At 37.4% G+C, this 27,829-nt stretch overlaps 1 protein-coding gene across 21 annotated transcripts in view; it reads right to left on the bottom strand.

Moving 5' to 3' along the window:
- The window catches only part of LOC131519887 (cationic amino acid transporter 3-like), an 85,961-nt gene that overhangs the window by 21,404 nt on the left and 36,728 nt on the right, over positions 1-27,829 (bottom strand). For 16 of the 21 annotated variants that reach the window (XR_009265865.1, XR_009265850.1, XR_009265852.1 and 13 more), the window contains one exon: positions 8,078-8,176. The exons of 1 other annotated variant lie outside the window; for it this stretch is intronic. The gene's annotated coding sequence lies outside the window, so the exon portion shown is untranslated. Of the gene's footprint in view, positions 1-8,077; positions 8,177-9,218; positions 9,243-12,726; positions 12,787-12,851; positions 12,943-20,466; positions 20,521-27,829 lie in introns of those variants that run through there. 4 more of the 21 variants (XR_009265856.1, XR_009265857.1, XR_009265860.1 and 1 more) reach the window with 4 other exon arrangements.

Raw genomic sequence — 27,829 nt, 5'->3', positions numbered from 1 at the left:
TTATTTGAAGAAATAATAGCTGGAAACTTCCCAACCTAAGGAAAGACCTAGACATCCAGATTCAGGAAGCATTTTAGAGCCCTCCCTAAGATGAACTCAAGGTCCACACCACAACACATAATTAAAATGTCAAAGGCTAAAGAGAGAATTGTAATAGTAAGAAAGAAGGAAACCCCTTAAAAGCTCTCAGCTGATTTTTCAGCAGAAACTTTGCAGGCCAGAAGAGTGGCATTATACATTCAAAGTGCTGAACGGAAAAAAACAAAAACAAATAAAAAACCCTACATTCAAGAATACCTGACAAGATTATCATTCGGGGGGCGCCTGGGTGGCTCAGTCGGTTGAGCGTCCGACTTCGGCTCAGGTCACGATCTCGCGGTCCGTGAGTTCGAGCCCCGCATCAGGCTCTGGGCTGATGGCTCAGAGCCTGGAGCCTGCTTCCGATTCTGTGTCTCCCTCTCTCTCTGCCCCTCCCCTGTTCATGCTCTGTCTCTCTCTGTCTCAAAAATAAATAAATGTTAAAAAAAAAAAATTAAAAAAAATTAAAAAAGATTATCATTCGGAATTCAAGGAGAGAGAGTTCCCATACAAAAGGTAAAGGAATTCATCACCACTAAACTGGCCTTCCAAGAATGCAAAAGGGACTTCTTTAAATGGAAAAGAAAAAAACATATTAGACATAAGGAAACTATATATAAAAAGATGTAAAACTGGCAACATAAACATAAACCATGGAGAGGGGAGTGAAAAGGAAGTTCTTTTCGAATGTGTTATAAATGCCCATGAATTCAATATAGACTGCTTTATATTTAGGATGTTCTTTATGAACCTCATGCTAACCACAAACCCAAAACCAAATTAGGTTAAAAGAAAAAAAGAAAAAAAAAAGGAAAAAGTACAGTATATGGGATATAGTCAGTGGTATTTTAACAGTGTTGCATGGGGACAGATGGTAGCTACATTTGTGATGGGCACAGCATAACAGAGTTGCTGAATCATTATGTTGTACTTATAATATTGTGTGTCAACTACACTCAAAGTGAAAAAAAGGGGGTGCCTGAGTGGCTCAGTAGGTTAAATTAAGTGTCTTGATTTTGGCTCATGTCCTCATCTCACAGTTCATGAGTTTGAGCCCTGTTTTGGGCTCCTCTCTCCCCCTCCCTCACTCTCTGTCCCTCCCCTACTCATTCTCTCCCTCTCTCTCTCTGTCAAAATAAATATTAAAAAAGAAAAGAAAAGAAATGAAATGAGGGGTTCCTGGGCAGCTCAGTTGGTTAAGGGTCCAACTTCAGCTCAGATCATGATTTCATGGTTCGTGAGTTCGAGTCCTGTGTCCGCCTCTGTGCTGACAGCTCAGAGCCTGGACCCTGTTTCAGATTCTCTGTCTACCTCTCTCTCTGCACCTGCCCCCTCACACTCTGTCTCTCTGTCTCAAAAATAAATAAACATTAAAAAAAAAAAATTTAATGAAAAAGAAAAGAGAAAGCCAAATATAACGCTACAGAAAGTCAGCAATCACAAAGAAAGCTAGGAACAGAGAAAAGATACAAAACACCCAGAAAACAATCAACAGAATGACAGTAAGTATACAGCTATTAATAATTGCTTTAAATGTAAATGGTCTAGGGGCGCCTGGGTGGCTCAGTCGGTTAAACGGCCGACTTCAGCTCAGGTCATGATCTCTCGGTCCATGAGTTTGAGCCCCGCGTTGGGCTCTGTGCTGACAACTGAGAGCCTGGAGCCTGTTTCAGATTCTGTGTCTCCCTCTCTCTGACCCTCCCCTGTTCATGCTCTGTCTCTCCCTGTCTCAAAAATAAATAAAATGTTAAAAAAATTTTTTTTTTAATGTAAATGGTCTAAATGTTCCACTCAAAAGACATAGGATGGTGGAATGGATTAAAAAATCAAGACTCATCTATCTGTTGCCTAAGAGACTTGCTTTGGGCCTAAAGACACATACAGACTGAAAGTGAAGGGATGGAAAAACTTATTAGGCAAATGAAAGCAAAAAGAAAAGCCAGAGTAGCAGTTAAAATAAACTTTATTTTTTTTTTTTATTTTTTTTTTTAAATTTTTTTTTTTCAACGTTTTTTATTTATTTTTGGGACAGAGAGAGACAGAGCATGAACGGGGGAGGGGCAGAGAGAGAGGGAGACACAGAATCGGAAACAGGCTCCAGGCTCCGAGCCATCAGCCCAGAGCCTGATGCGGGGCTCGAACTCACGGACCGCGAGATCGTGACCTGGCTGAAGTCGGACGCTTAACCGACTGCGCCACCCAGGCGCCCCGTAATAAACTTTAAAACAGACTGTAACAAGAGTCAAAGAAGGGCATCACATAATAATAAAGGTACCAATCCTATGTATGCACCCAACATACGAATCTAGATACATAAGGCAAACATAAGCAGACAAAGGGAAAAATTAATGGTAATGTAGTAATGGTAGGGAACTTTAACTCTCCACTTATATCAATGGATAGATCATAAAGGCAGAAAGTCAACAAGGACATTGTCTTTGAACAACACATTAGACTAGATGCACACAATAGACACATACAGAACATTCCATCCAAAAGAGCAGAATACACATGCTTTCAAGTGCACATGGAGCATTCTCTAGAACAGATAGCATCAGGGGACAAAATAAGTCTAAATAAATGTAAGAAGACTGCATCTTTTCTGAACACAACAGTATGAAACTAGAAATCAATCTAAAGAAAAAAAAACAAAAAATATACACGTGGAGGGTAAACAACATGCTACTACACAAAAAATACATGGAGACAAAGGGAAACGGAAACACAATGGTTCAAAATCTTTGGGACACAGCAAAAGCTGTTCTAAGAAATTTATAGCAATAAAAGCCTACCTCAAACAACAAGAAATTTAACCTTACGCCCAAAGGAACTAGAAAAAGAACAAAACCCAAGATAAGTAGAAGGAAGGATATAATGAAGATAAAAGCAGAAGTAAATGAAACAGAGTTTAAGAGAAAGATCAAGGAAACCGAGAACTGGTATTTTGAAAAGATAAATGAAATTGATAAACCTTTACCCAGACTCATTGAGAAAAAATAAGAGAGGACCCAAATAAAATCAGAAATGAAAGAGAAGTAACAACTGACACCATAGAAATACAAAAGCTTGTAAGAGTATTATGAAAAATTATATGCCAACAATTGAAGAACCTAGAATAAATAGGTAAATTCCTAGAAACCTGTAATTTTCCAAAACTGAATCAGGGAAAATGGAAGTCTGAACAGACCAATTACTAGGAACAATACAGAAGTGATAATCTAAAAACTACCAATAAAGGTCCAAGATCACATGCATTCATAGGTAAATTCTACCCAACACTTAAAATTAAGAGTTAACCCTAATCATAATATTACCATAAACTTAGTGGCTTAAAAAAACACAAATTTATTATCTTGCATTTCTATAGGTTAGACATGGGCCTCCCTAGATTAAAATCAAGGTGTCAGCAGGGATGGATTTCTTTTGGAGGCTCTAGGGAAGAATCTGTTTCCTTGTCCTTTCCAGTTTCTAAAGTTAATTCTCCTCAAACTATACCAAAAAAATAGAAGAGAAAGGAAAGTTTTTAAATACATTCCATGAGGCCAGACTTACCTTGATACTAAAACCAAAGACAACAGACAAAAAGAATATACTATAGGCCAATATCCCCAGTGAACAAAGATGCAAAAATCCTCATCAAAATATTAGCAAACCATATTTAACAATACATTAAAAAGATCATTCAACAGTCAAGTGGAATTGATTCTGGGGATACATGGATAATTCAATACTGGCAAATCTATTACATATTTATAAAAGGAAGAGTAAAAACCATATCATCTCAATAGATGCAGAAAAAGCATCTGACAAAATTCAACATCTCATGACGAAAAGTCAACAAAGTGAGATTAGAGGGCACACACCTCAACATAATAAAGGTCATACGTGAAGAATTTGCGGCTTACACTTAATGATGAAAAACTGGGAGCTTCTCCACTATAATCAGGAGCAAGACAAGGATGTCCACTCTCATCACTTTTGTTCAACATAGTACTGGAAGTACTAGCCACAGCAACCAGAAATAAAAGAAACCCATATTGGTAAGGGAGGAATTAAAATGCCACTATATGTAGGTAAAAAGAACTATGCAAAGAAAACCCTAAAGACTTCACCAAAAAGTATTAGAATGAATTCAGTAAAGTTGCAGGATACAAAATTAATACACAGAAATCAATTATGTTTCTATACACTAATAATGAAGTAGCAGAAAGATAAATTAAAAACATAATTCCATTTACAATTGCACTACACATAATAAAATACCCAGGAATAAACTTAACCAGGAAGGTGAAAGAACATGTACTTTAATGAAAAAAAACAATGATGAAAGAAATTAAAGATAACATAAGCAGATGGAAAGATATTCCATGCTTATGGATTGGAAGAATACTGATAAAATTCCTAATACACAAAGCAATCTACAGATTCAATGCAATCTCTATCAAAATACCAATAGCATTTTTCATAGAACTAGAATAATCCTAAAATTTGTATGGAACCACAGAAGACCTCAAATAGCCAAATAAATCTTGAGAAGGAAGAACAAAGCTGGATTTCACATCCCAGATTTCAAGATGTAGTAGAAAACTGGAATAACCAAAATAGTATTATACTAGCACAAAAACAGATGCAGATCAATGGAACGGAATAGGGAGCCCAGAAATAAATACACACTTACATGGTCAATTAATCTATGACACAGAATGCAAGAATACACAATAAAGAAAAAATCTCTTCAATAAATAGTGTTGGGAAAACTGGACAGCTACATGCAAAGACTGAAACTGAACCACTTTCTTACACCATACATAGAACCAAACTCAAAATGGAATAAAGACCTAAACATGAGAGCTGAAACCACAAAATGCCTGAAGAGAACATTAGGCAATAATTTCTTTGACATCAGCCATAGTATAATTTTTCTGAATATGTCTCCTAACACAAGAGAAAACAAAAGCAAAAATAAATTATTGGGTCCACACCAAAAAAGCTTTTCCACAATGAAGAAAAACAAAACTGAAAGATAACCTACTGAATGGGAGAAGATATTTGCAAATGACATATCCAATAAAGGGTTAGTATCCAAAATATGTAAAGAGCTTATAAACTCAAACCAAAAAAGCCAAATAATCCAATTAAAAAAATGGGCAGAAGACCTTAACAGACTTTTTTCCAAAGAAGACTTACAAATAGCCAACAGACACATGAAAAGATGCTCACCATCACTAGTCATCAGGGAAATGCAAATCAAAACCACAATGTGGGATCACTTCACACATTGCCAGAATAGTTAAAATCAGAAACACAAGAAACAAGTGTTGGTGAGGATGGGGAGATAAAGGAATTCTTGTGCACTGTTGATGCCAATGCAAATTGGTACAGTCTCTGTGGAAAACAGTACAGAAGTTACTCAAAAAATTAAAAATAGAATTACCATATGATCCAGTAATTCCACTACCAAGTATTTACCCAAAGAAAATGAAAGCACTAATTTAGAAATACCTATGCACTCCTGTTTTTACAGCCAAGATATGGAAGCAACTCAAGTGTCCATTGTTGACACATGAATGGATAAGAAGATGTGGTATACGTACACAATGGAATATTACTCAACCATAAAAAGAAAGATCTTGCTATTTGCAACAACATGAATGGACCTAGAGAGGGTATTATGCGAAATAAGTCCAAGACAAATACCATAGGATTTCACTTATATGTAGAAACTAAGAAACAAAGGAATAAACAAAACCCAGAAACAGACCCATAAATACAGAACACAAATTGATGTTTGCTAGAGGGGAGAGAGGGTAAAATGGGTGAAGGAGAGTGGGAGATACAGCTTAACAGTAATGGAATGAATAAGTAATGGGGATGAAAGGTACAGCACAGGGAATGTAGTCAATGGTATTGTAATTGCACTATATGGGGATGGATGGTAGCCACACTTATAGTGGGCACAGCACAATGTATAGACTTACCAAACCACTGTGTTGTACACCTGAAAATAACCTTATATGTCACCTATACTTCAGTGAGGAAAAAAGTGAACTCAACAAATGCCTTTACATCAGTTATCACACATTTTCTTGCATGCTTCATCAAAATGTTGAGCTATCAATACACAGTGACATTGCAAACACATTTAGAGATAAAAATTATTAAATGACCTAACAAGTTTTAAAAATTCCTATTCCAAAACACAGTTATATGTTCTATTACTTTCCTATTGCTTATCATAACATTACCATAAACTTAGTGGCTTAAAAAAACACAAATTTATTATCTTACATTTCTATAGGTTAGAAGTCTGACATGGGTCTCCCTAGATTAAAATCAAGGTGTCAGCAGGGATGGATTTCTTTTGGAGGCTCTAGGGAAGAATCTGTTTCCTTGTCCTTTCCAGTTTCTAAAGACTGCCTTAAATTCCTTGGTTAATGCCCCCGTTTCCTCCATCTTCAAGGCCAATAAGTATCATTCTGACCTTTCCTGCTTCCTTCCACATTTAAGGACCCTTTGGATTATACCAGACTCCTCAAATAACCCAGAGTTATATCCCTACTTTAAGGTTGATTGTCAGCCTTAATTCCATTTGCAATCTTAATCCCCTTTTGCCATTCAAGGTAGCTTACAGTTTACAGGAATTTGGATTTAGACATCTTTGGGGCACTGGTCTTCTCCCCACCACGTATAATTTTTTCCATATGTACCCTAAACATTGCTTTATGAAGCTGTCAGAGATTCACTTTGAAATTCAGTATTTTGCAACTATTAAATAATCTTCCTGATTAGCAAAGCAGTTTCTTTTACAGTATCAGTTTCACTCTAAATCGCAAAATGTAGGGGCGTCTGGGTGGTTCAGTCGGTTAAGCGTCCAACTTCAGCTCAGGTCATGATCTCACAGTTCGTGGGTTCGAGCCCCGCATCAGGCTCTGTGCTGACAGCTCAGAGCCTGGAGCCTGCTTCGGATTCCATGTTTCCCTCTCTATCTGCTCCTCTCCTGCTCACACTCTGTCTTTCTCTCTCTCAAAAACAAAATAAACATTAAACAAAAAATTTAAATCGCAAAATGTACTTCTTGGGAGTCTACTGGATGTCTAATGAAATTTTCATTTTCTTATTTAACTAGATTATTGTGCCCTCTATAGGAAAGAAATGGCATTTTTGTCCAGCTACTGCTTATCAGTTCAAAATTTTTGAGTAGTATAAAGATGACTAATACTAAGAAGCCATTGGGGAATTATATGGTCTCATTAAAACCACCCTAAATTGCCTTAAAATTTATTTCTTATGGAGAAGCTTAACTATGTTCTTATTTCATCAACCCATCAGCTGGTGAGATGATACATTACTAAGCTCAATTCTCAAAACCTATTATATACACCTTTTCAAAATTATAAAGCATGTAGCTGTATGCCAGTGCCAGAGAGAAAAAGCTTAAGTTCATTGTCAATTTATATCAAAACTTTCAATGAAAGAGGGGATGAATGAAATAGGATTAAGAGGTATCATCTTCTAGTATAAAGATAACCGCAGGATATAATGTACAGTAGAGGGAATATAGTCCATAATATTGTACCAACTCTGTAGGGAGACAGAGGGTAACTAGACTTCTTGTGGTAACCATTTTGTAACGTATGAGAATACTGAATCACTATGTTATAAACCTGAAATTAATACAACATTCTACTTCAATTATTCTTCAACTAAAAAAATCACCATCTTAGTATACTTGTTTTACTTAAAAACTACAAAAAAAATAGTTTTGGAGGATTATCAGGTAGAGAGAGAGAATATATTTTCTTGAATTAAGGCAGACCTAAGAGTTCATGTACTGGCTCCCATCCTTCAGACACTTGCTTTTCAGGTTTATACTTGATACTCTACCGGTGTATTTACTTAGTGAACAAGTACTCAAAGTAATTTCTTAGATTTTCAAATTGTGCTTATGTTTAAATGCAAATAAATAAAAAAAGTTAAATAAAAAAGGTATGTGGCTTACTTGGTTATGTTTTGACACCATGACTCCATCTCATAAAGCTTCTGTTGTCCCACATTTTCCATCACCACCATTGAACTTATTCTGAATATATCTCCAAAGCTGTAATACAAAATACAGTCACTTTCATGTCATCTCAGCTGGTAGTGTGAGAAATCTTGAGATTGCATAGCTACTTAAAAATTTCAAAATATGCAAAAATAGTATGTATAAAATCAGGTAGCAATGCTTTATAGTTTAAATATATCACATCTACAAAGTTCAGAAATGTGAAAGTTAATTTGTAACAGCTTCCCTCAAATTATAAAAAGAAAAAAATGACTATAGAAACTTAATCTACTTTATGAGTTAAAAAATACATACATAAATAATCCAGTTATTGAAGTTATAGATTAGAGACCACTAATTAAAAATTCAGAAGGCAATGATGGGACACCAAATTATCTTAGCAAACATAGGAAACAATTCATAACACTGCAATACAAGTAAAATAGGCACTTAAGTAAAAGTAAAAAAAAACCTGCAAAAATGACTTCATTGTTCTAAAAATACTAGCTAATAATTAAGATTCAAAATACAGAATTATTAAACATCATCTGTAGTGTGCTCTCTAGAAAAGCTTTTTTAAAAGTTACTTCTGAATAGGAGTTATACATACCTGCACATCCTTGGTAATAATTCAATAGATTTACTCACTGATGAATAACAAACCTCCCATGTTGTTATATTAATTCCCATATCAAATGCAACCATGGCCACTACTATCTAATCTGTTTTTACACTTTATGTTAATTAAATTAAGTTAAAATATTTTTAATGTTTTTTTTTAATTTTTTTTTATTTTTTTTAATTTTTGAGGCAGAGAGAGACAAAGCATAAGCAGGGGAGGGGCAGAGAGAGAGGGAGACACAGAATCTGAAGCAGGCTCCAGGCTCAGAGCTGTCAGCACAGAGCCCAACACGGGGCTCAAACCTACAAACCGTCATGACCTGAGCTGAAGTTGGAGGCTTAATCGATTGAGCCACCCAGGCGCCCCATCAGTCTATAATTTTAGAACCAACTGAATTGTAACCAAGGCTCTACTTCAGTAAAGGGTTTAAACTTAAAAAAAAAAAAAAAAAAAAAAAGAACCACAGAAGCATACCTTAGAAACATTTAACATGGTAGCTGAAATTCCTAATGTTTTAAAACCATTAACTGGGGGCGCCTGGGTGGCTCAGTCGGTTAAGCGTCCGACTTCGGCTCAGGTCACGATCTCGCGGTCCGCGGGTTCGAGCCCCGAGCCGGGCTCTGGGCTGATGGCTCAGAGCCTGGAGCCTGCTTCCGATTCTGTGTTTCCCTCTCTCTCTGCCCCTCCCCCGTTCATGCTGTGTCTCTCTCTGTCTGAAAAATAAATAAACGTTAAAAAAAAAAAAAGGGAAGATTCCTTTTAAAAAATAAATAAATAAATAAATAAATAAATAAATAAATAAAACCATTAACTGGTCTTCCCTAAGAGAGATCAATGGGCAAATCACAAGGGTAAAACCTAAAAGAAAAAGTAACTACCTTAAAATTTACACTTTCTCCAGAATAAGTTTCTACCACTCACCTGAGGGCATCACACATTAATATACTTCCTATTTTTTAGCCTCATTAATAGAGGCGATAAACAAATGATCATTAACCAAATAAGCAAATAGAAAATTACAGGGAAATCTCCTCCTTTATTCAATACTATAAAAATAGGGGCGCCTGGGTGGCTCAGTCTGTTAAGCATCTGACTTCGGCTCAGGTCATGATCTCACAGTTCGTGGGTTCAAGCCCTGCGTGGGGCTCTGTGCTGACAGCTCAGAGCCTGGAGCCTGTTTCAGATTCTATGTATCCCTGTCTCTCTCTGCCCCTCCCGTGTTCACGCTCTGTCTCTGTCTCAAGAATAAACAAACATTAAAAAATAATAATTAAAATAGGTATCATTTTGAATTTTTACTTTATCATTTTTTAACAATCAGTATTGGTAATCTCAGCAAAATAACATAAATCTAGTCAAATACTGCCCAGTTATATCAGGAAAAAATTACTACAAAGCTTTCCAAAGAAAAGATAGCAACCTGTATAGTTAAGAATGGTAGTTACATAAGCGTTCTTCCACACTCACTGTACCAGATTAATTTATGCTGAGTAGAAACTGATGAATAGTTTATTGACTGAAGTTCTTTTTTTTTTTAATATTTATTTTATTTGAGAGAGAGAGAGATGGCATGAGCAGAGTAGGGGCAGAGAGACAGAGAATTCCAAGCAGGCTCTACACTGGGAGCACTCAATGACATCATGACCTGAGCAGAAATCAAGAGTTGGATGCTCAACTGACTAAGCCACCCAGGCACCCCTTGACTGAAGTTCTGAAAGTATATCCCTTTCTCTTATTACTGAAACTGTCTGCAGCTATATAGCTATTCTACATTAGTAAAACTGCTGACCTCTGTAGTTTGTTCCTTAAAATAACCTGAGACAGAGAGCAGATAAATTAAAAACTATACTCAGATTCAGACTTTATCAGGGATTTTACCATCTCAAATAGTCTCTCTGCTGTATTTTCACATTCTCCCTCATCAATGGTAACTTATCATTACATTTAAACATGGGCAAGCCTCTCTCATCTTTGAAAAACCCTGGATACCTAATTTAGGACACCCTCTCTTTTTCCCTTCACAGCAGTTCTTTCCAAAGAATATCCCATTCACTAGCCCCCCATCCTCAATTTCTCTCCCCTCTCTCTCCATTCCCACGTAAATTCTTTCTCCAAATGTACCCTACTTCAGTGAACAACTTCACCATTTGTCCCAGCCTAGAATTTGGGCGTCATTCTAGACTATCCCTTCTCCTACCCCCATCCAATGAATACCAAGTCCTTCTGAATCTAACTCCTAATTATTTCTATAATTCCTCCGTCTTCTAAACCACAATTCTGACAAGTCTCTTACCAGTATAAAACCCTTCCAGGGTTTCCCACTAATCTAAGGAAGATTTTATAGTATCTTTCAAAACTCTTTCCACGTGCCTTGCCCCTCACTGCCTGCCACACTGAAATTCTTCCAGATTACTGATATTCCCTACACACATGTTCTTACTTTTGGGCTCTCAGAAATACTGGTCCGCTGAGTGAACATTCTTCCTTACTCTGCTATCCTTTCTTTGCCTACTTATCCTTCAGCTTTTAGCTCAAATGCCACTTCCTCAGACAGCCTTCTCTGGACAGCCCCTAGACCAGATCTTTGCACTGACTTAATTCCCTATTAACACCTTTATCACAAAACCTTCACTGCAATTGCTTGCAATTACCTATACTCACTAGACTGGGGTCAATAAACTAAGAACTGGCTGCTTGTTTGGGTAAATAAAGTTTTAATTTTCATCTAATATTTTTCTACATGGTTTTATGTAGGTTGAGTAGATTAATGATTAAGATTTAAAGAATCCCTGGGGCGCCTGGGTGGCGCAGTCGGTTAAGCGTCCGACTTCAGCCAGGTCACGATCTCGCGGTCCGTGAGTTCGAGCCCTGCGTCAGGCTCTGGGCTGATGGCTCGGAGCCTGGAGCCTGTTTCCGATTCTGTGTCTCCCTCTCTCTCTGCCCCTCCCCCGTTCATGCTCTGTCTCTCTCTGTCCCAAAAATAAATTAAAAACGTTGAAAAAAAAATTAAAAAAAAAAAAAAGATTTAAAGAATCCCTACACTTTTCTCTATTAATTTTCAATGTCTACAAGAACAACTGTTTTTCATTAACTTTTTTTAAAGTTTATTTATTTATATTGTAAAACAGAGATCAATAGGACTTTAAGAGCTAGAGAGGAAAAATCAACACCTGGCTTCAAAGCTTCAAAGAATAGGCTGATTTTCTGTTAGGAGCTAACAGAGCCAATGCTCATTTACCATTCCAAAACTCATAGGGGCAAGAATTATGCTAAATATACTCTGTCTATGTTCAGTAAGCCTGAATGACAGCACATTTGTTTATAACATGTTTACTAAGTACTTTAAGCCCACTGTCGAGACCTAGTGCTCAGGGGGAATAAAGCAAAGAAAGATTTTTTCCATTGATAGTGCATCTGGTCACCCAGGAGCTCTGATGGAGCTCCATCTCTGATGGAGATGTCCAAGAGTTTCATCTTGTTTTCACGCCTGATAACACAACATCCATCTGCAACCCATGGGTCAATAAGTCATTTTTGACTTTCAAGTCTTATTATTTACAAAATACATTTCATAAGGCTATAGCTGCCACAGATGGGGATTGCTCTCATGGATCTGGGCAAAGTCAATTGAAAACCTTCTGGAAAGGATCTGCCATGCTAGATGCCATTCAGAAAATTCATTATTCATGGGAAGAAGTCAAAATATCAATATTAACAGGAATTCAGAAGAAGTTGATTCCAACCCTCATGGATGACTTTGAGGGTTTTCAAGATTTCATTGGACAAAGTCACTGCAGATACAGTAGAAACAGCCAAAGAACTAGAATTAGAAGTAGAGCCTGAAGACGGGAGTGAACTGCTATACTCTCATGATAAAAATAACAGGAGTCATCTTAGGGGTGAGCGAATAAAGTGGTTCTTGAAGATGCTGTAAAAATTGCTGAAAGAACAACAAAGGATTTAGAGTATTACATAAACTTACTAGTTAATAAAGGAGCAGCAGCAGGTTTTGAGAGGACTGGCTCCAATTTTGAAAGAAGTTCTACTATAGGTAAAATGCTACCACATGTACAGAGAACTCATACATGAAAAAAAGGAAAAGCCTACCAATGTGGCACACTTGATTGTTGTCTTGTTTTAAGAAATTGCCACAGCCATCCCAACTTTCAGCAACCACCACCCTGATCAGTCAGCAGCCATGAACATCGAGGGAAGACGCCTGACCAGCAAAAATACTACACTCACTGAAAGCTAACTGAAAACTAATTTTTCAGCAATAAAGTATTCTTTTTCTTTAAAGTTTATTTACTTATTTTGAGAGATAAAGAGGGGGAGAGAGTGTGAGTTGGGGAGGAGCAGGGAGAGAGAAATCCCAAGCAGGCCCCCATGCTGACAGTAGAGCCTGAAGCAGGCCTCAAACCCATGAACCGTGAGATCATGACCTGAGCTAAAACCAAAAATTGGATGCTCAACTGACAGAACCACCCAGGCACTCCAGCAATAAAGTATTCTTAATTAAGATATGAACATTGTTGTTTGAGACATTCTATTGCAAACTTAATAGATCACAGTATAAATATAATTTTTATATGCACTGGGAAACCAAACAATTCATTTGCCTTGCTTTATGATATTGGCTTTATTGTAGTGGTTAGAAACAAACCTATAAGATCTCTGAGGTATACCTGTATCACCAGAAAAGTAGGGAATATATGTGGGAATAGATTCTAAGGATACTAAATCAGAGTGAACAGAACAAAATAGGTAAAAAGCTAAATTTACTGATACAAAAATTCTGGCTTAGTGCATTAAATACAGTGGCCAGGAGTGGCTCTAATAATTTACTTAGCTGTTTGCCAGAAACCTGGCTCCAATGATGAATGTCAGAAAGTTGGGCTGGAATGACACAGGTGTAGATTCCAATGACACTGAAGTGCTAGAACTTCCTAGGTATAGTCTAAAAAGGGAGTCCAGAGGCTTAGGGAGATGGGAATGCTAGAGTGGATTATCAGGTAGATTACTATCTACTCTCTTGCTGTGTCCACCAGGAAAATCCGGAGGACACTCCCTTCACTAAGGTTGTGAAAAATACATTAATAAGGGAGCCCCAGCATCCCTGAAGAACTCATAGTGGCTGTTCTCTGTAAGCTAGGAATGACAGTAAGGAAAGTATTGCCTTTGAACTAGGTCAACAGAATCAACAAGAATGATGGATTCCAAGGCATGGGAGCTAAATGGTAGCAATTCAATTCATAACCAAAGAAAAGGTACATGTGTTGCTATAAGAGGCAAGAGAACAGAAGCAGTAATCACAATAGTCCACAGAAAACTCTGGCATTGGCTAGTTGGTCATGATGTCCTTGAAACAGATTACTCAATCTGAATATGCAGAATACAAAGCCCTGATTCTGGTAAATGGAAGTTTGACCTGAATCACTACAGAGTCAGAGTCCTTCAACCAGTTCCCAGAAATGACCCAATTTATAGACAAAGAGTCCCTTGAATAAAGTGGAGGTTGGGACCCTTTGAGGAAGAATTCTATTACATAACTAAAATTTTATGTAGTAAGTCTTCACACTAGTATTCTCCAGAGGAACTTATCAGAGTAATTACATACTGGGGAAAGGAAAATAACTTCTCAGAAATTACTGGACATTAACTCTGAAATGACAGTTTCTGGAAGACTAAAATGCCATGGTGATCCACCAGTCAAAACACGGACTGGACTTTATAAAAGTCACATGATCGATGCAGTTTTGCTCAGGTTCATTACAGAGTGGGCCCAGGAGGTCCTCTAACCTACTCTACGGTTATTTCCCCGGTTCCAGATCATATTATCAGAACAGACATATTCAGCAACTAACCAAATCCATGTATTGGTCCCCTGGCCTATGACTAATGACTATTATGGTAGGAAAGATCAAGTAGATGCCAGCATAACTGCCCTTACCTACCAAAACAGTGAATACAATACTGTTTGTCCCATAGATAGGATTCTTGGGTCTAGGGATCAGGGTGGAAATGGGAGTGGCTCCTCTTACAATTGCTTCCTAGTGATCCACCAGTGAAATGCTTGCTTCCCATCCCTGAAATATTGAACTTTGCTGGTTTAGAGGTCTGGGGCGCCTGGGAGGCTCAGTCAGTTAAGCGTCTGACTTTGGCTCAGGTCATGAACTCATGGTTGGTGGGTTCGAGCCCCACATCAGACTCTGTGCTGACAGCTCAGAGCCTAGAGCATGTTTCAGATTCTGTGTCTCCCTCTCTCTCTGCCCCTGCCCTGCTCACACTCTGTCTCTCAAAAAAATAAACAAAACATTTAAAAAAAAATTAGAGGTCAAAAGCAAGGAAGAAATGCTTCTACCAGGGGAAAAAGCAATGGTTCCATTTAAATGGCAATGGACTGCCTCTTGACCACCTTGAGCTCCTGGTTGCCAGTAAATCAGCAGGCAAAGAAGGGTTTACTGTACTGGCTTGGGTGAGTGATTCTGACTATTCAAGGGAAATTGGATTGCTACAACACTACTGAAAATTAAGGAGGAGTATGACTGAAATGTAGGGGAACCTCTAGAGTACCTTTTGATATTCCCAAGTCCTGTGATTAGAAAGTTAATGCAGGGGCACCTGGATGGTTCAGTCAATTAAGCATCTGACTTCAGCTCAGGTCTTGATCTCACGGTTCATGAGTTCAAGCTCCGCATTGGGCTCTGTGCTGACAGCTCAGAGCCTAGAGCCTGGAGCCTGCTTTGGAATCTGTCTCCCTCTCTCTGCCCCTCTCTGCTCACATTGTCTGTCTGTTTCTCTCTCTTTCTCTCTCTCTCAAACATAAATAAACATTAAAACATAAATAACAAAAAAAAGTTAATGCAAAACTGCAAGACCTGGGGTGCCTTGGTGGCTCAGTTGGTTAAGCATCCAAGTTTTGCTCTGGTCATGATCTCATGGTTCATGAGTTCGAGCCCCACATTGGGCTTTGCACTGATAATGCAGAACCTGCTTTGGATCCTCTGTCTCCCTCTCTGCCCCTCACCTAAGCTCACATGCATTCTCTCTCAAAAATAAAAACAAAACAAAACAAAACTACAAAACCCAAATATAACCTCCCCCGTTCATGCTCTGTCTCTCTCTGTCCCAAAAATAAATAAAAAACGTTGAAAAAAAAATTTTAAAAAACAAAACAAACAAACAAACAAAACCCAAATATAAGCAAACTGCTAAGGCAAGTCCACACACCAGGCAAGGATGTGTGACTAATTAAGATGCTTGCTGAGAGCAAAAGAATAAGGAATGGGAAACTGAAGAAGACAGTTATAAAATAACATCTAATGACCACATGATCAAGTGAGAAACAGGACTGTAATAACTATAAGCGTTTCTTATTTTCTTGTCATTGGTGGTATGTATGTATGTATGTATGTATGTATGTATGTATGTATGTATGTATTTAGGTCCCTTTTCCTATTTTCCTAACATCTAAATAAAATGTGTTAATAGTAGCTGACTTCACATCTCAGGAGTTAAGTTAGAGGATTACCAAAGAAGGATGTGATTCAGCAGGAAGAGGAATGAGCATCATCCAAAGATGAATAACAAGAACCTGTGCCCTTTTCAGGGGGAGAGGAAGAGTTTATCTTTGGTTGTACAAGGGACAGTTGTTTCCTTGGACAGCCAGATATATGGAAGGTAGAAGTGAAAGAGTGCCCTTGTTTTCCATATGTGAAAAGGTTAATTAAGGCCAGGATTGATGACCTCACTGGCACAGGGCAGCACCGAGCCCACAACTCTGGGTGCTGCTAGATATCCTCGGGGAAAGAGCAGAGTCTGCAGCTCCCCCAGATGCTGTTGGTTCTCCTTCAGCTTCTCTGAACCCTCAGCCAAGCAGTATGCTGGCCCATGTGCATGTACACCCACTCCTGAATCATCCACACTGGAGACTATGAGGCACTGAGACTAATACAGGTTCTGCTAAGAAATATGATTCACGATTCACAGGTTGCAATTTGCCTTTGCACCCCCACTGTACATCACCTTCTCTTCCTGACCGTTGGCGTGGACTTCAGTGCCACACACGCAGGTGACAAACACCAGGGAAGAGCTTGACCACTTCACACAATCACATAAGGTTAAATCCCTCCAGTAAATCCCTTGTATCATGCATAGTGCCTCTGCTTCTCTGATCAAACCCTAACTGACAGAGAACTTCCGATCCAAGATGGCAACATAGAAGACCCTGAACTCATCTCCTCCACATACACAACAAATCTACACCTATTAACAGAGCAATTCCTTCTGAAGAACTGCAAGCAGACTAAACAGCTTCTGCACAACAAAAGATAGAGCACGTGAAAAACAGCAAGACACACACAGTGAAACAAAGAAAACTCCCAGCCCCTATGCTGCAAACTAGAGTGGGAAGGGATACTATTGAAGGGCCGGGAGCAGGTTCATCTGCCCTGGGACACAGAAAAACAGCCACAGTTTGGAAGGGAAATTAGAATATAAAGGAACCATCCTTAGGCCACTACCAAATGGTGGGGCAGCTCCTAGAACTCTCTCCAGATCTGAGGTGCTGGCAAGTGCCATGGTTAACGTTCCCAGTCCACCTTGACAGCACAGACGGGAGCGGGTTCCAGAAGCCATAGCTGGCCTGCTGCCTCTGCGAGCCCTGGTCATACTAGCCCTGAACCCCCTAGGACACAGAAAAAAAGCCACAGTTTAACAGAACAACTGAAATATAAAGGATCCAGCCCTAGAACTCCACCAAATGGCAAGGGAGCTGCTGGAAATCTCTGGATTGGAGGGCCTGGTGAGTGCCAGATCCTGTGTTCTCTTCCACCTTGCTAGCATGGATGGGAGCACAATCCAGGCACCCTAGCTAGCCTACTGCCTCAGTGAGCACTGGTCCCTAGTCTACACCATCCCAAGTCATCCTACCAAGGCAGCCCCAATGCAATGCACACTGCAGCACCCTGGTCAGCGCTCACTACAACTACAGCCAACCTGCCAAAGTGACACAGGCACAAAGCACCTGGGAACCACGCAGACCTTACCATGTTGACTCCAGATGATATGTGCTAGGACACCACAGTGCACAGCACTCCAGGACCTCCTGGCTCTTGCTCTCTTCTGCTCTAGCCACTCTGTGGCTCTAGCCACAGAGCACCACAGGAATCTCTGCCTTGCACCCGCCTTGGTTACAGCCACCTTGCCCAGGAACCACCGATTTGGGAGTGCCCTGGGAGACTCCCTGCCCCCGTCCCGCCTCACGGCCCCACAGGACACAACATGTGCGGAGCATCCCAGCACACCCTGGGTCATGCCCACTTCAGCTCCAGCCACCCCATGTAGGTGTCCCCTATGCTGAACACCCTAGGACGCCCTGGCTTGAACCCACATCAGTTTCAGCTCTTGTGCCAGGGTACCATCTGTACAGAGAGGACTGCCCAGGCCAGTGGCCACCTCAGCTCTGGCCATCCCACCAAGGCAGCACCAGTACAGAGGACCCCAGCATCCCTGGCCCATGCCAGGCAAAGCTCCAAGTCAATGAAAGCCACCAGGCACACACAGTCTGCACAGGGGACAACCACACATATACATAGGACTATTCTTTCAAGTTTAGGAGATGTAGCTGCTCAGCCTAATTCACAGAAACAAACACAAAAAAGTAAAAAAAAAAAAAAATGAGACAGACCATATGCTCCATTTAGGAGAAAACAAAACCTCAGATAAAGGACTAAATGAAATGGATATGGCAAATCTACTTGATGAAGAATTCAAAGTAACTGTCATAAAAATGCTCACCGGACTACAAAGTAGAATGGATAAGCTCAGTGAGAACTTCAACAAACAGATGGAAAATATAAAAGAGAACCAATGAGAGCCAAAGAATATGGTAACTGAAATAAAATACAGTAGATCACAGTAAGCAGAAAAACAGTCCAGCAATCTGGAAGACAGGGTAATAGAGAACACCCAACCTGAATGTTTTATTTTATTTATTTTTTTAATGTATTTTTGAGAGAGAGAGAGAGAGAGAGAGAGAAGGCAGGGAAAGGGCAGAGAGAGAGGGAGACACAGAATCCAAAGCAGGCTCCAGGCTCTGAGCTGTCAGCACAGAGCCTGATGCAGGGCTTGAAACCATGAACTGTGAGATCGTGACCTGAGCTGAAGTCAGAAGGATGCTTCACTGACTGAGCCACCCAGAAGAGAATAGGGGTGCCTGGGTAGCTCAGTTGATTAAGCGTCTGTCTCCCAATTTTGGCTTAGGTCATGATCTCACGGTTCATGGTTTGAACCCCATGTCAGGCTCTGCACTAACAGCACGGGGCCTGCTTGGGATTCTCTGTTTCTTTTCCTCCTTCCTTCCCTTTCTCTCTCTCTCTCAAAAATAATCATTTAAAAAGATAGATTCAGGGTCCTCTGTAACAACATTAAGCATAGTAACATTTGCATTAGAGGGGTGCAAGAAACAGAAGAAAGAGAGGAAGGGGCAGAAAACTCATATGAAGAAATAATAGCTAAAATAGTTCTCTAATATGGGGAACAAAACAGACATCCAAGGTTCAGTAAGTACAGGCAGCCCTTAAAAACATGAACCCAAGGAGGTCCACACAAAACACATAATGGAAATGGCAAAGATTAAAGAGAGAGTTTTAAAAAGGAGCAAGAGAGAAACAAAAAGTTATATTCAAGGAAAACCCCATGAGGCTATCAGCTGATTTTTCAGCAGAAACTTTGCAAGCCAGAAGAGAATGGCATGATATATTCAAAGTGGTGAAAAGAAAAAACCTGGAACCAAGAATACTCTACACAACAAGGTTATCATTCAGAATTGAAGAAGGAATAAAGAGTTCCCTGACAAATAAAAAGTAAAGGAGTTCATCACCACTACACTGGCCTTACCAAAAAAAAAAAAAAAAAAAAAAAAAAAAAAAAAAAAAAAAAAAAAAAAAAAAAGTTAAGTGGAATTCTTTAAGTGGAAAAGAAAAGGCCATAATTAAAAATTTAAACAATTATGAAAGGAAAAATATTCCATTAGTAAAATCAAACATAACAGTAAGGTATTAGAGAAATCACTTATATAGCTAGTATGGTTAAAAAATAGAAGTAAAATCCACTGTACCTAAAATAAATTATGGGAACTCACAAAATAAAGAGATGTAAAAACTTCTACTATATACATAAACGTTGAGGAGGATAGTAAAATTGAAATTCTCTTAGAATGTGTTCAAACTCGGGGTGCCTGGGTGGCTCAGGCAGTTAAGTGTCCGACTTTGGCTCAGGTCATGATCTTACAGTTTGTGAGCTGGAACCCCATGTGGGACTCTGTGCTGACAGCTTGGAGCCTGGAGCCTACTTCAGATTCTGTCTCCCCCTCTCTCTGCCCTTCCCCACTTGCACTCTGTCTGCCTCTCTCTCAAAAATAAACAAACATTAAAAAAAAAGTTCAAACTTGAGTAGCCATCAGCTTAATTTACATTGGTATACACATGTTATATATGAACCTCATGGCAACCACAAGCCAATAACCTCTATGAGATATATAAATAATAAAGAGAAAGAAACCCAAGCATAACACTAAAGAAAGTCATCAAAAAGAAAAAGAGAAAAAAGAAAGTCATCAGTTACAAAAAAAGAGAGCAAGAGAATAAGGAACAAAGAACGACAACAACAACCAGAAAACAAGTAACAACATAGCAATAAGTATATATCTACTCATAATTACCTTAAATGTGAACAGTCTAAATATGCTGCAATCAAAACCTAGGAGCTGAAAGGAAAAAAAAAAAAAACAAACCACAAAACAAGACCCATCTATATGCTGCCTACAAGAGACTCACTTCAGACCTAAAAAAACAATACAGACTAAAAATTTAGAGATGAAACAAAATATTCCATGCAAGTGGAGACAAGTGGAGATAGCAACATATCAGACAAAATAGACTTTAAAACAAAGACTATTATAACAAAGAAAGGAATTACATTACAATAAAGAGATCAATCCAACAAGAGTATATAGCAACTATAATTCACTATGCAACCAACATTGGAACATCTAAATACATAAAGCAAATATTAAGAGACATAAAGAGAGAAATTAATGGTAATGCAATAATAGGAGACTTTAACACTCCACTTACATCAACACACAGATCAAAACAGAAAATCAATGAGGGAACAATATCTTTGAGTAACACATTAGACTAGATGGAGCTAACATACATACAGAATATTACATCAAAAAACAGCACAATACATATTCTTTTCAAGTGCACATAGGATATTCTTCAGGATAAATCACGTTAGGCTACAAAAAAAGCCTCAAAAAATTTAAAAAGATTGAAATATTATAAATAATCTTTTCTGACCACAATGGTATGAAACCAGAGATCATTTATAAGAGAAAAGGGGGTGGGGGGAGACACAAACACATGGAGCTTAAATAACATGATACTAAGCCACCAACAGGTCAACAAAAAAAGCAAAGAGGAAATTAAAAAAAAAAACACATTGGAGACAACTGAAAATAAAAACACAATGGTCCAAAATCTTTGGAACACAGTGAAAGCAGTTCAAAGAGGGAAATTTATAGCACTACAAGCCTACCTCAAGAAAAAAGAAAAATCTCACTCTAACCTTATACCTAAAGCAACTAGAAAAAGAACAAACAAAGCCCAAAGTTAGTACAAGGAAGGAAATAATAAGCACCAGAAGAAGAATAAATGAAATAGAGACAGAAAGAAGAGAAGGGAAAGGGAAAGGGAAAAAGGAAAAGAAAGGAAAAAGAAAAGAAATTCAGTAAAATGTGGTTTCCATGAGCTGGTTCTTTGAAAACATAAAAAAAACACTTGATAAACCTTTAGTCAAACTCATCAAGATAAAAGAGAGAGAACCAAATAAATTCAGAAATGAAAGGTAAATAACTGATACCACAGATATACAAAAGATTATGAGACTACTATGAAAACATATGCCAACAAATAGGACAATCTAGATGAAAAAATTCCTAGAAACACAACCTTCCAAAACTGAATCAGGAAGAAATAGAAACAGACCAATTATAGGTAAGGCAATTCAACTAGGATATCAAAAAACTATGAACAAAGAAAAATCCAAGACCAGATGGATTCACAGGCAAATTCTATCAGGCATTTAAAAAAGAGTTAATACCTATTCTCCTCAACTATTCCAAAAAATAGAAGGGGAAGGAAAGCTTCCCAATACATCCTATAAGGCTGGCATTACCCTCATACCAAATCCAGACAGATACCACAGAAACACACACACACACACACACACACACACACACACACACACACACACAACTACAGGCCAATATCCCTGATAAATGCAGATGAAAAATTCTCAATATTAGCAAAGCACATTCAACAATATATCAAAACAATCATTCACTATTATGAAAAATCATATGCCAACAAATTTGATAGAAGAAGAAGACTTTGATCCTAGAAGAAATGGATAAATTCTTAGAAACATACAACTTCCAAAACTGTATCAGGAAGAAATAGAAACAGACCAATAACATCCCAAAACTGAATCACGAAGAAATAGAAAATTTGAACTGAATGATAACCAGAAATGAAATTGAATCAGTTAATCAAAAAACTCCCAGCAAACAAAAGTTTAGCACCGGATGACTTCACAGATGAATTCTTACAAATATTTAAAGAAGAGTTAATACCTATTCTTCTCAAACTATTTCAAAAAATAGAAAAGGACGGAAAACTTCCAAATTCATTCCATGAAGCCAGCATTACCCTGATACCAAAACCAGATAAAGACACTACAAAGAGAACCACAGGTCAATATCTCTGATAAACATAGATGCAAAAACCCACAATAAAATATTAGCACACCAAATTTAACAATACACTAAAAAACAAAAAAATCATTCACCAAGATCTAGTGGGATTTACTCCAGAGAGGCAAGGGTGGTTCAATTATTTGCAAATCAATCAATACGATACATCACATCACCAAGAGGAAAAATAAAATCATATGCTCAACTTAATAGATGGAGAAAAAGCATTTGATAAAATACAACTTCCATTCAGGATAAAAATTCTCAACAAATTAGGTTTAGAGGGAACATACCTCAACATAATAAAAGCCATACATGAAAAACCCACAGCTAATATCATACACATGATGAAAAACTGAAAGCCTTTATTCTAAGATTAGGAAAAGACAAGAATGTCCACTCTCACCACTTATTCAACACAGTTGGGAGTCCTAGCTGCAACAATCAGACAAAAAAATAAAAACCATCCATATTGGTAAAGAAGTAGAACTGTCACTATTTGTAGATTTCTATACTATATATAGAAAACTCTAAAGACTCTACTGAAAAACTATTAGAACAATAAAGTTGCAGGATACAAAATTAATATATAGACATATATTGCAATTATATACACTAATAATGAAGTAGAAGAAAAATTATAAAAACAATTCCATTTACAACTGTACCAAAGAGAATAAAATACCTAGGAATAAACCTAAGCAAAAAAAGTGAAAGACCTGTAAACTACAGGACACTGCTAAAAGAAATTGAAGAAAACACAAATAAATGGGAATATTCTCCGCCCACAGACTAAAAGAAGTGACATTGTTAAAATGTTCATAATGTCCACAGCAATCTACAGATTTAGTGAAATCCCTATCAAAATTCTAATGGCATTTTTCATAAAACTAGGGCAAATAATCCTACAATTTGTATGGAACCACAGAAGACTTCAAATAGCAATCTTGACAAAGAAGAAACGAAACTGGAGTTATTACAATCTCAGATTTCAAGATATATTCTAAAACTTCAGTAACCAAAACAGTATGGTACTGGTCCCAAAACAGACACACTGATCAATGGAACACAATAGAGAGCCCAGAAATAACTCCACATCTATACGGTTAATTTACGACAAATGAAGCAAGTATATACAATCGAGAAAAGATAGCCTTTTCAATAAATGGTTAGGAAAACTGGGCAGATACATGAGGAAGAATGAAATTGGACCACTTTCTTACACCAAATACTAAAACAAACTCAAAATGGATTAAGAATGAAGTGTGAGCCCTGATACCACAAAAATCCTCAAAGAAAACATAGGCAGTGATCTCTTGGACATTGCCCTTAACAACCTAATTAAGGATATATCTTCTTAGGTAAGGAAAAAAATGCAAATGTAAATTACAAATGCTAATTACATCAAAATAAAATGCTTTTGCACAGCAGTGGAAACCATCAATAAAACAAAATGACAACCTAGTGGATGATAGAAGATAAGTGCAAATGATAAATTTGATAAGGGATTAATATCCAAAATACATAAAAAGCTTATATAACTCAACACCAAAAAACAAACAAACACTCCAATTAAAACATGGGCAGAACACCTGAATAGACATTTTCCCAAAGAAGACAGAATGGCAAACAGACATATGAAAAGATGCATAACATCACAAATCATCAAAAGATATGCAAATCAAAACAACAATGGAGTGTCACCTCACATCAGTCCAAATAGCTAGTATCAAAAACACAAGAAATAACAAGTGTTGGCAAAGATATGGAGAAAAAGACCCTTGGTGCACTCTTGGTGAGAATGTAAAATGGTGCAGCCACTATGAAAAACAGTATGGAGATTCCTTGGAAAATTAAAAAAAGAAATACCATATAATCCAGCAATTCTACTTCTGGGTATGAAGAGAATGAAATTGTTGATTGAAAAAGATATATGCCCCCCTATGTTCACTGCAGCATTATTTACAATAGCCAAGATAGGAAAGCAACCCGTGTCCAATGACAGATGAATGGATAAGATGTGATATACATGTGCAATGGAATATTAATCATAAAAAAGAATGAGCTCTTGCCATTTGCAACAACACACACACACACACATATATATATATATACATATATATATATATATACATACATATATATATATATGTATATATATATATGTATATATATATATATACACACACACACACACATAAAGGGTATTATGCTAAGTGAAATAACTCGGAGAAAGACAAATACCATATGATTTCACTTATAGGTGAAATGTTAAAAAAAAATGAAAAGAAATACAGAGAACAAACTGGTGGTTGGCAGAGGGGAGGAAGGTGGAGAGGTGGAGGAAATGGTGAAATAGGTGGAGGGGGAATAAGAGGTACAAATTTCCAGCTGTAAAATAAGTCCTGGAGATGAAAAGTACAGCATACGGAATATAAATAATATTATAACAACATATGGTGATACGTAGTGACTATAGTTATCATGTTGCAATCCTGGAAATAATATCATTATATGTTAATTATATGTCAACAACAAATAAAAAAACATAATAAAAACTCTTTGCAAACTAAAATGTTTGTGGAAAAATAATATATCTTTATGTTATGATATTAATCTGAGTAGTGAGACTAGGAGTGACTTATGTTTTCTACTTTATGATTTCTTAGGTTCCTAGAATTCTATGAAAAAACATATCATTCCTTGGAACTCTTATGCATTGCTTGGGGGAATAAAAAATGAAACAGTGAGTATGGAAAATAATATGACAGTTCTTGAAAATTTAAACACAGAAATACCATGTGATTCAGCAATTCTCCTTCTAGGTATATATCCAAAAGAACTGAAAGCAGAGGCTCAAAAACATTTGTACTCCAATGTTTATAGGAGCATCATACACAACTGCCACAAGATAAAACAACCCAAATGTACACTGACAGACAAATTGATAAACAAAAGGTGGTATATACATACAACGCAATGTTATTCAGCCTTAAAAAGATATATATCACAAAATGGATGAAGCTCAGAGACATTATGCTAAGGGAAATAAGCCAGAAACAAAAGGAAAAATATTGCATGAGTCCACTTATATGAGGTACCTAGAGTAGTCAACTTTATATGGTCAGAATATGAGTAGTGTTACCAGCAACTGGAGGAAAGGGAATAAGGGAGCATTACTGTATAATAGGTACAGAAATTCAGTTTGGAATGATGAAAAAGTTCTGGAGATGGATACTAGTGATGGTTACACAATAATGTGAATTGCTGCCATTGTACTATATACTTAAAATTAGTTAAAATGGTACATTGTGGTATATATGTTTTACCACAATAAAAAAAAAAACTCACAAAACAAAACTCAGAATTTTTAAAACAAATATATATTTCACATTTTTAAAGTGTATTTATTTATTTTGAGAGAGAGAGAGAGTGCAGGAGAGGCAGAGAAAGAGAAAGAAGGAGAAGGAGAGAATCCCAAGCAGGCCCCACACTACTAGCACGGAGTCTGATGCAGGGCTGGAACTCACAAACCATGAGATCATAACCTAAGCTGAAATCAACAATCGGACACTTAACTCTGAGCCACCCAGGCACACCAAAACAAATATTTTTATAATTTATCTTTCTTTATTTTTATTAAGACTTTCCTCTTAGAGCAGTTTAAGGTTCACAGCAAAGTTGAAAGTACAGAGAGAAAAAATTTTTTTTTCAAAGAGCAGGCAATTAGAAATAAAACAGAATATACTATACAATGTAATCATTTCCACTAACTTGAAATGGATGCCATTCTAAAACTGAATTGGAGATTCAAACTTCTTTATAAAAATGAAAGAAAAATCATAGCAAGATTTTTAAACCTAACCAATGATAATTTGTCACTATTAAGCACAAAAAAATGTTAGAAAGTAAACCATATATTATAGTGACTTTTAAAATGACTACATGGTTATTCCCACACTAATTTTGACTGAGAATTCTCCAGATTTCAGAGAAGTGTCCAAAATCACATAAACAAGTATAACACCAATGATACTTAAACACCACATACAAAATGATTAGCAAAAAAGACCAAAGCTTTGAGGCTTTTTTTTATTAACTCAACTGTATTGAATTTTAGCAAGAAATTATTGTATGATCTTAGCAAACTTAACCTGTTCCTCTTCACCTCTTTCCTTGTCTATAAAATTGAGATGGCAAAACCTATCTTATAAATAACAGATTCAAATGTCCCAGATTAGGCAAAATCCATCCACATAAATACTCAAATTAATCATTCAACGTTTCATTCAATACTTGCTTTAAAGAGTTACAATTCAATCTTAAAAGAGGAACTCCTATTCTATGGAGGGATTAGATTTCAGACGAAAACATGAAAAGGTCAGAAGTGGGGGAACCATACGGTGCGTAATTAAGGAACTTCAAATACCTGTGAACGACTAAAATTTAGTAGTACATACCTATGAACAAGTAGAAGACGCTTGAGGGCAGGAATTTCTCACTATATAAACCACTTTCTAACAATATACCTCTGAGCTTCCTTCCATGTTTTGGTTTGAAAGCTCCTGGTTTGCAAACTGTCTTTTTGGTGTGTGCACAATAAACTTTTACTAATTACTACTTCAATGATTCATTAGTTTTACCTCTGTTATTTCTAAACTTTTGACAGTTTGTGGCATCAAAATGGGATCCAAAGAAAATACCCCTTACCTCCCCTTCCTCCTCAACTGAGGCCCCTATGGTGATGGAACCCAGAGTCTACTGAGTTCAGTGCTTTCTCATTTACTCTAGAGTTTGAAGGTAAGTCTCTCTTATAGCTGAGCTCTGTTCTCTCCATTTTGAGCTGACTTTAATTTGCATACCTGTATTTGTTTGTTGAAGCTTATTTACCTAAATCATCTTATTCTATTCCAAAGGGAAGAGGGCGGGGAAACACATGGTTCCCTGTGTTTGAGAACAGCTTTTAGAAAACAGAGCGCCTCAAATGAACTCTTAGGGAATCTAAAGGCAAAGATGTGTTCTACCTGGTTGGTCTATGGATCAGGATTTTGTGCCTTTTTGGAAAATGGGTGAACTTATAGAATTGTAGTGGTCACTGTAGGGCAACTTTAACTTGAAGTGTATCTTAAGCTGTGCCTTTGACAAGAGAGGACTTCAAACCTCTCAGAGACAATGGAATGCATTCTTTGATAAGCAGAAGCTTCTAAAAGATCCTTACAGGTTGCAAACAAACAAACTTTGCTTTGCTATCTGAGCAGGTAGCCTC

Source organism: Neofelis nebulosa, chromosome 8, assembly GCF_028018385.1.
Source record: "Neofelis nebulosa isolate mNeoNeb1 chromosome 8, mNeoNeb1.pri, whole genome shotgun sequence".
NCBI classification, from domain to species: domain Eukaryota; kingdom Metazoa; phylum Chordata; class Mammalia; order Carnivora; family Felidae; genus Neofelis; species Neofelis nebulosa.
The sequence above is the reverse complement of the archived record's forward strand: the minus strand, read 5'-3'. Positions and strand labels throughout refer to the sequence as shown.